This window comes from Rousettus aegyptiacus, unplaced genomic scaffold (genome assembly GCF_014176215.1).
Source record: "Rousettus aegyptiacus isolate mRouAeg1 unplaced genomic scaffold, mRouAeg1.p scaffold_m13_p_14, whole genome shotgun sequence".
In the NCBI taxonomy this organism is placed as follows: Eukaryota; Metazoa; Chordata; class Mammalia; order Chiroptera; family Pteropodidae; genus Rousettus; species Rousettus aegyptiacus.
Window position 1 is genome coordinate 17,237,918 of NW_023416289.1, and position 12,600 is coordinate 17,250,517.

The 12,600-nt window shown below is 36.1% G+C and overlaps 1 long non-coding RNA gene across 1 annotated transcript in view; it reads left to right on the plus strand.

The window, feature by feature from the left end:
- LOC107513703 overlaps positions 1–12,600 on the plus strand; it is a 280,405-nt gene that overhangs the window by 130,133 nt on the left and 137,672 nt on the right. The window contains exons 3-4 of the long non-coding RNA XR_001597613.2: positions 4,264–4,368; positions 8,948–9,039. This is a non-coding gene — a long non-coding RNA (uncharacterized LOC107513703). The remainder of the gene's footprint in view (positions 1–4,263; positions 4,369–8,947; positions 9,040–12,600) is intronic.

The following is a 12,600-nucleotide window of genomic DNA, read 5'->3' on the forward strand; positions in this document are numbered from 1 at the left end:
AAAGAGAAAACAGAAAAATAAACAAGGACATTGGAATTATGAGACGAAAGAACTGAGAAGTTGAGGCAAGGGCTATGCTCTTTCGTTTTGCTGGAATAGTGTTTAGCATGTCAATTAATTAATTGATTTTTCCAATATTTATTTAGCAACTGTTATGCAATGAATAAGACAGAGTTATTGCCTTCTTGGAGCTAAATGCTAGTGGAAAAAGAAAAGTAATTAAAATATACATATATAGACATAGAGTTTGGTCTGCATGGATATGAATATTGATAAAGATACAGATTTAGATGTCGATACAGATAGTTATACACACATGGGATAATTCTAAATATTTGTAAGTACCTTGAAGAAAGTAAAGCAACAATGATAGAACTTAAGAGTGATGGACTTTTCTAATGGGGAAGTGTTTCCTGTGCTCCTCCCCAGCTTCAGCATAGTTTTCTTCTACTGAACAACACCAGAGACTCTTTAAAAACCTGATTTGGGGCTAATGTGACTGCTTTGCCTGCGTTCTCAGAAAGCACAACCTGCCTGGAAATTTACCTCTTCCACCGCCTCCTGCCCCCGAGATCTATTAGTCACTGATGGACAAGTATGGGATTATGAAAGCCCAAATCTCTTCTTCCATTGAGAGAAACTCAGATCCTAACTTAACACTCCAGGTTTCACTTTTGGGATTTGGTTTCAGCTGCCTCCACTGGACTTTGCCTTGCTTGGTTTGACTTTCCTCTCTGTTTCTCCCACTCCCTTCCCAGAAACCTCTGGAGAGCATGCCCCTAAAAATCTATGCTGACTCACTGCCTCACCTCGCCCAGACCCATGGGGTTGCCTGAGGCTGCAATGCTATCAGCAGACGAGACTCTCAGTACAGACAGTGAGGTCGTCAGGGGCAAACCAAGGTAGTTGGTTGGTTACCTTACAAGTCCGCTTTCTGAGAAACCTGGCCTGAGGAAAGTCTCTCTGAGGGAGTGATGTCTATGCTGAGAAGGAGCCAGACATTTTCAGAGCTGGGAGCAATGTTTTCTAAGCAAAGAAAATAGTGCTGATGGCAGAAATGATACCACATTCAGGGAGCTAGAAGAAGGTAGGCTGGAACAATCCGGGTAAGAATACGTGTGTGAGGGGTAAAGACGTAGGGGTAGGAAGATAAAAAGTCTGTGAGGATGTGGCAGAAAGGGTAAGAGGGGTTGCTATTATTATATTGAATCATCCCATAAGCTATTGGCACTTAGTATATGGAAGTTTTTATGTGTTAGTCTGTTCGTGGGAGGTTTTTATAATGCAGTTATGGTCTTGTGGCCAATTCATTTTGAGATGCTATTTTTTCAACCTAAATGCAAGTCTAGATACTTGAAGCTTTATTTCTAGATACATTTGTAGTTTTTATAACAGGGTTAGCATGAACTTAATTGAGAACTGCAAACACAAAGACATACCAGAACCCTCATGCTTGAATGACAGCTATAGAAAAGAATGCAGGGTGAATTATTGTTCATAGCTTCTACAAGGAAACTATGACTCCAAGTGTTTAGACATTTGGACACCTCTGCATCAAATCTTCACTTATAGCTTCTAGGAGACACACATGGTAAATTTCTGAAGGACTCTGACGTTTAATAATTTTGATTAGAATCTTGACTATGCCTTTTCTTTGATCTTTGGTTTGTTTTTTCATTGAATCATCTAGTTTAGGACTCTGAACCCCAGTTTTTACAAATAGATATAGTGTTGATCTAAGGGATAGACTGTGTTATGCAAATCACAGAGCGTAGCCCTTAGTAAACTGTCACAGATTGATAGTTATGATTTTATAGAGACCAAGCTTCTCTAGAATGTCGATGTCTTTTAGACATAAGGTATTGTAAAATGCATAGCGGTAGATAAAACATAAGAGTGGTCTTGAAGGCAAAAATCTGAAACAGACTGGGTTTCAGGAAAGAAAGAAAAATGCCCAAAGGATCCTCTGGGGTTCAGAATATTTTCCCAAAGGCACTTTTCCTGGTATTTGTAAGTTTCAAATAAAAGAGTTTACTTGAGATAGTGCCTGGGGTTGTGGGGGGAGCAGAAAAAAATTGCATCGTTCAAAGAATAAGGTAGAAAACCAATAGATCTCTGTTTATCAAATGTAATACTTTTATTATCATAGTAATGCACAAAATGCAGTCTTACACTTAAAGAAAGATTAAGAGTCAAATTATATTGATGCACTCATGTGTCCTCCATTAAATTGAATAAAAGTATATTTATAGGGAATTAACCCCTTCTATGCTTATAAAGGATAATCTTTCTATAATTTTCAAAAAACTTTGCGATTAATTCTCATCCTGGGAGCAAGTGAGCATACTTTAAATGCCCCTGCGCTAAAACAAAACAAAACAAAACAAATCACTGTATTAAACTATCCAAATATCTATATTATCATGTATGTTGTTCATATAGGTCTCAAAAAATTAACCTGTTATTGAAGTATGTTAATAAGATTTGCATTGCAGATGGTTTACTTGAGCTAATATAAAATCAATTTTTAAAATAGGAAATTATACTATGTAGGCAGATAAAGCTATTTTATATAAAGAACTTTGACAGAATACTGAAGTTTAAAAATGACCATCTGGAAAGGTCAATAACTGTTCTGATTATACTTAGAAAACACCAACGGTGTCACTTTCTAACCTCTGTTTCACTGGCAAATTTATTTGGGCATTGATTGCTGGCGTAATTAGATAATTTTACTTTCAAAGTAGAGGTTAGTAAGCTAATTAACTGACTTCATAAAGAAGGTTTCTATTAGGAAAAAAAAAATCATACGAAGATGGTAGGAGAGATTTTAAAATCAGGTCAACTTTTGGTTTGGTTCTTCTGTTTTCTTTTATCTGCCTAACTTAGCCTCTAATACATGCATAAATGAATGAACAGATAACTGATGTGTGGTGCCTGGATAAATTCCTAGAGTCAGATATTTGAGTTCAAGGATATATATATTTACTGTGAGTCCAAGATGGGGATCTCTTCACTGGCAACAGAAAGTCAGATTTTTTCTGAAAGATAATGAATCATGGAATTTGAAAGCTATCCTACAGAATTTTGCCCCACAGCCTCAAAATGTTGTGGTGCTTTTTTTTTTTCTTCTTTTCTTTTCAAGGGTTAGGGTTCAGTATTGAATTAAATAGAGACGATTTTAGGAAAATTATACCCACATAAAATTGACAGAATTGAAGATAATGAATATGTGGCTATTGACTTCCATTACTCTTGGTATGAAAATTATGAGGCACCTCTAAATATCATCTGTAGAAATATTGGGTGGAATGGGGAAAATTAATTCAATGACTTTCATTTTTTTAGATTTCTTTGCAAATTTAACTTCAAGACAGTACCCTCCATCACTCCTTACAATCTCCCCATAAACGAATGCCATTCTGATGCTTTCTCCCTAATGGACATTCTTAATACTGCCCCTGGGTGTGGTCAGTCTCTGTTCTAAAATAACTTTGGGGCCTTCTCTCAGCCCACAGGGTTCGACATGTCATATGCTGTCCATAGGCAGTTCCAAGCCTTGCCCCTTTCCACCTAGGCGAGCCATGGACACCGCCATGTCTCTGCCACTGCCCTACCAACAAGGCAAACCTTCTCATTTCCAAAGCACAATGGGAAGATTTTTTTTGTCCCTCTGGAGATCACCAAATCTCATGAGTGAACCAGCATGGATCCTTCTCACTTTTCACACACTGTTTTTTCCTACTGTTCTCTCACTCTTTTGTCTTTATCCTGTCTAAAGCCAGTAAACATTTGTTGAACAAATAATATTCAGCTGTTATAAATTTACAATGTAGTTGGCGTCATTATTGTAGTAAAACTCTTGTATATGGCTTTCTACTTGCCATGTTGCGTGAGACTATATCACAGAATGTCAATACTAGAGGATAAGTTTTAGGTCACCCATATTCTTCATTTTTAAAAGAGTAGAAACTGAAGCTCAAATTGGGGGTAGTCAAAAACTTAAAGTTTGTACGTTAGTGCTAAAAGAGACATGTAAGAAAATGAGATCAGATGGTAATTAAAAGTCTGTTTACAATGTTTTTAGTCTCAAATCAGAGGTTTTCCCTGGAAGGCATTGTAAAACACCAAAAAATTTAAATCATAAGTATGAAACGGTACAGGGGAAAAAACATAAAAGAAAATAAATAACCAAATGACCAGGTAAATCAAGAGTTACTCTTGTACTAATCAGTGATTTTTTCCTTCATTTTTATTTTTTAGGTTTCTCCCTTTAAATAAGCTTTCCTCTTAAGAGCTGCTTATAAACCACAATTGCTTGCATCCTCATTGGATTAACATTGCATTGCCACTAGCAATGGCTAGACGGTAAGGGTCATCTATATGATTCTTATTAAACAGGAAACTAAATCGGAACTTAAACTGGTACCAACTTGTGCCAATGCAGAGAGTGCTGAGAAGACAAATCTGCTGGAAATCACGTTTCCTTTATTCGTCCACATAGTAAAGCCTTTTGAATCTTACTACATGCCTATTCTTTTTCTTAGCTCTGAGAATACAGTGGGGACAAAAGTTAGATAGAGTATCTCTCACATGGAAAAATCTAATGAGGGTGAGAGACGTTAGTGAATTAATCATATGAATAAAGGCATAAAGACAAACTGAGATGAGCACAAGGAATTACAGGATAGTGACCCCGTAAAGTGCGTAAGGCAAAAAAAAATCCCTTACACTTGCATTTTGGTGGTAGCAGCTGGGAAGACTTCTTGAAAAGTGACATGAGCCAAAACCTAAATTATGAGTAGAAATTAATTTGGTGCAAATTATACACACACACACGCATACATATATGGTGTATTTAGCTTAGTTTAGAATAACATATGGAGCATAAGATTTTTATTTTGTTTTATTTTGCATTCTGAGCAAGAAAGATCATCCTTTTTAATAAGAAAGAATAATATCTGTTTACCAGGATGCATTCAAGTTCATGACTAACTTGTGTACTGACTTAATGGTATTGCTTTGAGATCAATACTCTTTATTCCAGGTATATGTGTTTGGCAAAAGGCACTCAGTGGTGCCTCTACTCCAAGATGTAGTAGTAGCTAAATCTGCTGAAGCAGAGGGAAAGCATTCTTTTAAATGCAAGACAGAAACAGAATGAGAAATATATAATCTCCCAAAATATCATTCTGCCTTCTGCAATGATAACAGAGGCAGAAAGCAATATACTCCTTAATAAAAAAGAACTTCTCAGCAATATAAGCATGCCAAATGCTTGTATTTGCATATATGGATAGCCTCCCATTTTAAAATCATTTGGAAATTCCCTACTCCTTAATAAAAAGATCAAAATTACTAGTTGTAGAGTTCACAGGAAAATGTACTTATAAGTACTCTTGTAATCATTCTTGGTGAAAGTCTTTCTTGAACTCAATACATAAATTACCCATTGGGCTGAAAACAGAGGGCATTGTTAAAAAGGGAACATTTGAGACCTTAGCTCATTAGGCTGAATGGTTAGGTAGAAGGCATATTTTTAATGTGCAGAAAGATGGGTAGTAAAGGACCTTGGAAGGCCCCTTAAGACCAACTGGGTTAACCAAAAACATGTTCAGTCATACATATTTAAGATAAGCATCTTTATGGAAAGAGTATATTTCTTAAAATATCTGAATATTCAATCCTAAGAAATCCGTAGTCTAGGTAAAGATAAAAGGATCAATTTAAAGTGGAAGTTATTGGTGTTTATTTGTGTTTGAAGGGAAAATTCAGATTTTAAATGTTTGTCTCCAAAATAGAGCCAATCACATAAATGACATCTGAATAAGACATTTATATTTGGTAAGCATAAATTCACACTGAAATACCATTTCCCTAATAACCACTTTAGTTGTTATTCTTGTTTGCCCTGGAAATACTAATGTAGTGATAATAAGAAAGCATACTTATATTTTCACTAAATTTAGAATTTTAGTAATTGAAACACAGATGCAGTGGATTTGACAGGAAATTAATTTGATGTTAAGTGCCCTGCTAGTGTTAGATATGCATAGTTACTCAGCATGGACATATTGCTTATACTAAGGGCTATGTATCTGCAACACACACACACACACACACACACACACACACACACACACACAAACACAGAGGAATAAAAATGAAAACCCAAGATAAATGCGGGTTGACATAAGTGGAAGTATTTTGAATTATATAAAATATTACCTTATAATTTATTATCAATTATTATAATATTCTTCGAATGTGTCTATATTTTTTCAATACCCTGTAACATTTACCTTGGTAGCAAACACCAAATAAACATAATATCTTTTTTAACTAGTATTCTTTTAATGCCTAAATTTTTTTCTCTTTCCTGTAGATGAAAGAGGAAGAAAATATGGATTGAAATCTCAGTTTCTCTTTACTTTACAAAACCTTAAATGTTGCTTGTTCTCTTCTCTTCCTTCCTTCCTTTCTTCCCATCTTTCTTCCCTCCTTCCTTCTTTCCTTCCTTTCTTCCTTCATTCCTTCCTCTATTCCTTCCTTCCTTTAAAAAATATTTACTTGGATTCTGTTATAATCTAGGCACTACAACATGTATTGAAAAGTCAATGAAACGTCTAATGAGATGGATTTGTACCCTCATAGTGTTTATAGTGGAGTAATACTACTAATGTTAATAAATAATCTCACTCGGTAATTAATTTAGAGGAAAATAAAAAAAATAATCTAGTATTAAAAGAGATCATATCATGGCCTAACAGGTTGAGAGTTTCAGAGAAGACCTTCCCAAAGAACTAGGTTTGGGCTGAGATTTCAAGGATGCAAAGTTGATGGTCTGAGGTTATTCCAGACCATGTAAATAACCTGGACAAAGACCTAAAGTGACAAAATACATGGCAAGTTTTGATATATGAAAATGTTAGAAATATGGGGGGGGAGGGATGATAAGTAAAACTACAGAGGATAAGCCCTGTGCAGATAATAGGTTATGTTAAGGATTTTTGTCTTTAGCCTAAGAAAAATGAAAAATCTTTAAAGGGTTATATTCATGGGAATTGTGTGGACGGAGTTGCATTTTTAAAAGATTGTTCTATCTTCTCTGTAGAAAACAGATTACATGATAAAGAATGCACTCTGGGAGTTATAGTGCAATTCTACAGACCCAGGCCAGATATCATGTTAGCGTGTATTAGGGTAATAGTCATCAGTGCAGAGAGGAGGTGGGAGTTTGAGATATTTATGAAATAAAATTTATGGGAATCATTGCTAGATGAGGTTAAGGCAAATGACTAGTATGACTCCTAGTTTTCCAAATTCACTTGTAGTCACACTAGAAGAATTGGATAATGAGTAGTGAAAAATGGCAGATAAAATTTAAGAATGTTAGAGAAGAAACTGGACATAAAATGTAAGGTGCCAATCATCATAGATTAATCGAAGCCATAGTCATCCATGTGTTTGCCTGGGAAAAGCACAGATGAAGTTTGCGCTTTATTAATCAGGATAGTCTCTATAGCAGTAACAAACAACTCAGTTCTCATTGGCTTAGCATAAAATTTTTCTTTTTCTTTAAAAAAAATTTCGTGTGTTTATGTGTCTTATTTCATGTGCATTACATAGTATAGATGATCGAAGTGTTCGATTCATTTAGTTTCTCTAAGAACTAGGCTGATGGAAGCTCCACCATCTTGTAGGTTAGTGGGTCTCAAATGGGCCAGTACCCCCTGGAGGATATTTGGCAATGTCAGGATATACTGTCATAACTGGAAAGAATGATATGGGAAGCTAATGGGTATAAGCCAGCAATGCTGTTAAACATCCTATGATGTAGAGGACAGACCCTGTGCCTGCCTGCGCCCACACTCAGAATCACCTGGATCAAAATGCCCATAGTGTGAAGCCTGACAAACCCAGTTTTAACTGCACCATCAGCACATTCTTAGGTCCCACAGGAAGGAAAATGACTGATAGCTCATCAGTATCCTGAAAATAATCCACATCACTTCTGTGTATAGCCTGCTTACCATAAGCAGTCACATGCTCCTGCTAGAGTAGGAGGAGGAATAGGAAATGTGATGTGAAGTAGATGACATATTTTACAAGCACCGCTGGGACTGCTGTGGTCTGAAACAGGATCCTGCTGTAAATGCGTTGTACCATTGGAGGCTCATCTTTAAGTTATCGTGTAGAGTGCCGGGCGGTGGGGCTGAGCATGAGTGACATCTCATCCAGGTGTGAGCAGATACATGTGAGTCTGCCAATGAGTTCAGGCTGAATTCTGCTTTTACATCGCGGTATTCACGGAAACCCAGCAAAAGGCGATATATTAACTTTCCAATGTAATTTTCTCAGATATGTGTGAAAATGGAATTCATTATACTTGAGAACTGAATATTAAGGATAATTAATGAATTTGGCAGCTCTTTTATTCTCAGCATTAGCTGGGAAAATTCCAAATATTCACCAAATGAAGCAAGTTTTCTACTTTCCGAGTCATTTCAAGTGGAACAAGTGACTGAGAAACTATAGGCATTATTTTTAACTCCAGAAGATTCCTTAACTTCTAAAATAAGAGAAAAAAAAATATTTGGAACACATTATAATGAAATGAATTTCATCATTGGATTGTCTTCTTTTTCTAGCAGATATTTTCTCAAAGTTAATATACTTATAAAAAATAGAATATATTTTTTTGAAGACAAAAGGCTTGAGAGTCACTGGCATACAGTTCTGACTCTGCTTCCTTATAGCTGTATGCCCCTGGGCCCTTGGCCCTTTTAAGATAAGTATGTTTCTTAATTTTTGAAATTAAGAAAGAGAAAGTTGAACGTATTTTATTTCGATACAAAGATATTGGCATGTTCCCAACATATAATAAATACTTACTGCAGGTTATTACTGTTATTATTATAATTATTGTTATTTATTTTAATTTCAGGTTAAGCCATTCATCCCTTGGTGGATGAGACAGAGTATCAAGAATGGCTTCGTGTTGGCTTTAGATGTGCAGCTGGGGACTTTTTGGTCAAAGTAAGAGATTTGCATTCTACTTTTTGTTTGTCTGATAGTTATTTATTGAGCCCATGCATCAGTCAAATGGTGTGATGGTGTGAGGAAACATGGTTAACTACTAAAAGAGGTTAAAGAAGACTCTCTAACAGGTTCAAAAATAGCAAATGCAGAAAGCAGCAAATATGTCTTAGCTGATGGAACATGAACAATGGAAGAACTAGGAATTTAGAAGGTAGCTAGCTCCCCGGCCATAGCCCAAGGCTGAGATGTAATTCTTGTTGAAAGAATGTGGCTGCCACAGAAACACAGACTGCTAGTGACAATGAAATGCCCAAGAGGATGGGCCAGAGCTGGTTGGTAGCAAGCACGCATCACGTGACTTAGAAATTTCTCATCCTGGCTGCTTTACCTTTTTCTTATTGATCGATTTGTTGAAAGAAACCACGTTGCAGTCGCAGAGGGAAATCTGGCTCTCCTGTCCGAGTCTTCTAGTATCTCTCCAGTGCCCTCCATCCGCATGCCTCACACAGAGCCAGGCGGTAAAGGAGAAATGTGTACAGGGTCCAGTTGTGGCACTATTAAGAGGGAGCTGAAAGGCAGTGACTGATCAGTGGCACAGGCAGTGGTGTGCTGGGGCCGGCTCTGCCAGCCGATGAGAGCTGATTGTCTGCATCCCTCCGTGTTCTCTAGTATCATGTAGAGAGCTTGAAATTGGCCATAGCAGAAATATTTACAAACAGAAATCAGCAAACAGTATAATTCAGTGCTTGATGTTGTTGTCATTGTTCTTGGAGTGCCAGGTCATGAGCACCGTACCACTGGGCGCAGCCTGCTTTACAGAAAACAAACATCCGGCAAAAGACAGAATCCGGTTTTTAAACCTTACTGAAATGTATAAAGAAGCAGAATAGTTCATTTAAAAAAAAATAGCCCTGGAGCCTGGCAGCATAAATTCTGCTCCCAACCATTCTTGTTTGTTTGTTTGTTTTTATTTGTATGACAAGGAATATCATCAATCTTAACTAAAGTTTCTTCATCTGCAAAATAGAGAAAATAATAAAACCTCATCTAGGATTGTTCTGAAAATGCAGTGAGATAAATCTGGTAAGGAGACAGGCATAGAATAAGCCCTAAGTGTGAGAGGGATGATGGGGATTAACACAGCGCAACTTTCCAAGGAAATTGGCTCAATATTTTAATATTGAAACTGAGCTAAATGTATCCTACATAGACTGACAGAGATACTAATTACAGTCTTCAAAAAGTTTGCATTACAATTTATTAAAACATGTTTAAAATAGTCTGAAAGGGTTATTAGTCATTTGAAAGTTACTATTCATAGATTAAAAATCTGTTAAAATATTTATGTTACTTAAGCCAAGAGCTCAATTTCTGAAAAATTGTCATAAGAGTCCATCCGCGGCATGGAGGAAAACATTTTATGCCCAATTATTTTTACTATATTATTTATAATGGTGAAAAATCATGAAATAGGAGATTGGTTCAGTAAATTATAGAATAGTAGGAAGTTTTGGGAATGTTGTGCAATGCTTTGAATAATGTTTATTAAGTACTGGCATAAACATAGAACATGCAGATAATGCAAAGAGAAAATATGCATATTTTGACTACAACTGTGAGAAAATATGATTTTTAAATGCTTAAATAAATGGCTTTTTGAAACAATGATGATAAATGGATCTTGCATAATGAAGTAAGAGAAATTATTTGCATCATATGCTAATAATTTCCTGCCACCACATGACTAAATAGTAGGTACCAGATATACCCAGAAGCAAAGGGGAGGGAAAAGAAGTTTATATTCATCTGTGTGTCCATCTGTCTTCTTTCCTTTTTATTTCTCTTTCTTTCTCCCTCCTTCCCTCTTTTCTTCCGTTCCCTTCCCTTTCCCTTCCCTTCCCTTCCCTTCCTTCCTTCCTCCTTCCCTTCCCTTCCCTTCCCTTCTGTTATATGGATTTCTTTCTGTTTGCAGAAATGCCATAGGGAAAAATGAGAACACAATGATCTTGTGAGTCTTTTCTATGTATATGACATTTAGTTTTAACAGAATGTGAGAAGCTTGCTAAAGTTTAAGAATTCAGTAAGTCTGTTAGTCATCTTCCAACCAAGGTCCTTCATAGTTTCTCTTCTTACCTGTAATGTATCCAGTGATGTTAAATCCATACCCATGGAAAGCCCATCCCATCCTGGGTTGTGTTTTTTTATGAGAGCTCTTCTGTATCGAAGTTGTGTTCTCCAGGCTTCTCTATTCTATTCTAGAGCAAATAGTCTCAGTTTTTTACAGAAACTCTCATTCAGCATGGGGTTTCAAATCTGTTATGGATTTTGATAGTTCTTCTTACTTATACTTCAGTTTACCAATGTTCATTTTACAATTTGTTAGCAAGGACTGAATTTGGAACTCTGACAGTGAAATGTAGACAGGGTTACCTCTCCAGTGCTGGCAAGGCGAAATACATTCTAGCTCAGTTATTTAAGTCACATGAACGTTCACATCCAGCTTCACTTATGTTTCTCGATAAGGAAAATAGATGCAGGTAGGATATATACAGCATAGAAAATTTCTCTTGGATGCTATAGACAGTATGCTTTCCCAGAATGTATTAAGAAACATGACAACTGACAATGAAATGAAATGAAATGAAATAATGGAATACAATTAGTGACATCTCGAAATGATCCTTCATAAACCTTTGTTTTAATTCTTTGTTTTTAATATTGTTCATTATCGCCATAGAGTCTCTATGAAATGAAGTTAATGGACTAAAATGTTTGGGTTTTTGTTTATTTATTTCAATGTTTAATAGTCATACCTCTTAAGAGTACTGTCTTCTTGTGATTTCAGATCTTTTACTAGCCTAGTACCAAATCCAAGGAATGTGTGTATCCTAAAAAAGCATTGATTAAATGCAAGATGAATTAATCCTGGTTCTTTAGGATAAATAGTACCAGAAATAAGGATTCATGTTGGAATAACATATCCTAGTCTCTTTCTCAACCTTTAGTGACTCTTAATCATGCCCTCTGCATGATCTAGCCCCTGACTGCCTGTAGAAAATATTTTTCTATAATTTCCCTCTTTGTTCCTTGTGATTCAGCCATATTGACATTTTTACTGTCCTTTGATCACACCATGTACGCCCCTACCTGATTCTTAATGCTATCTGCTCAGTGAGCTCTCTGATGACCCTATGTAAATTATATAAACCATCGCTTGTGATTTCCTTTCTCTCTTTGCTTTTCAATACTCTTGTTACCTAATATTTTAGCATGTACCCCTAAATCTTTCTCTCTCATTAGATTACAGCTTCATGTATGCAAATACTTTTTTTTTTTAATTGCTGTAACTACTGTGCCTGGAACACAATAGGTACTGAGTAAATACTGAATGATTGAAGGAATGAAAGGGTAATGCTAAGAATTACAGAACTGAGACCTAAAGTAGTTAAATACTTCTAAACTTAACAGGACTAGAAAGCGGTGGATCTAATTTATCGGGACTGTTAGCTGCTCAAGATACACCATTGTGACCTGTGCTAGGTTTCCATTAAAAATAGT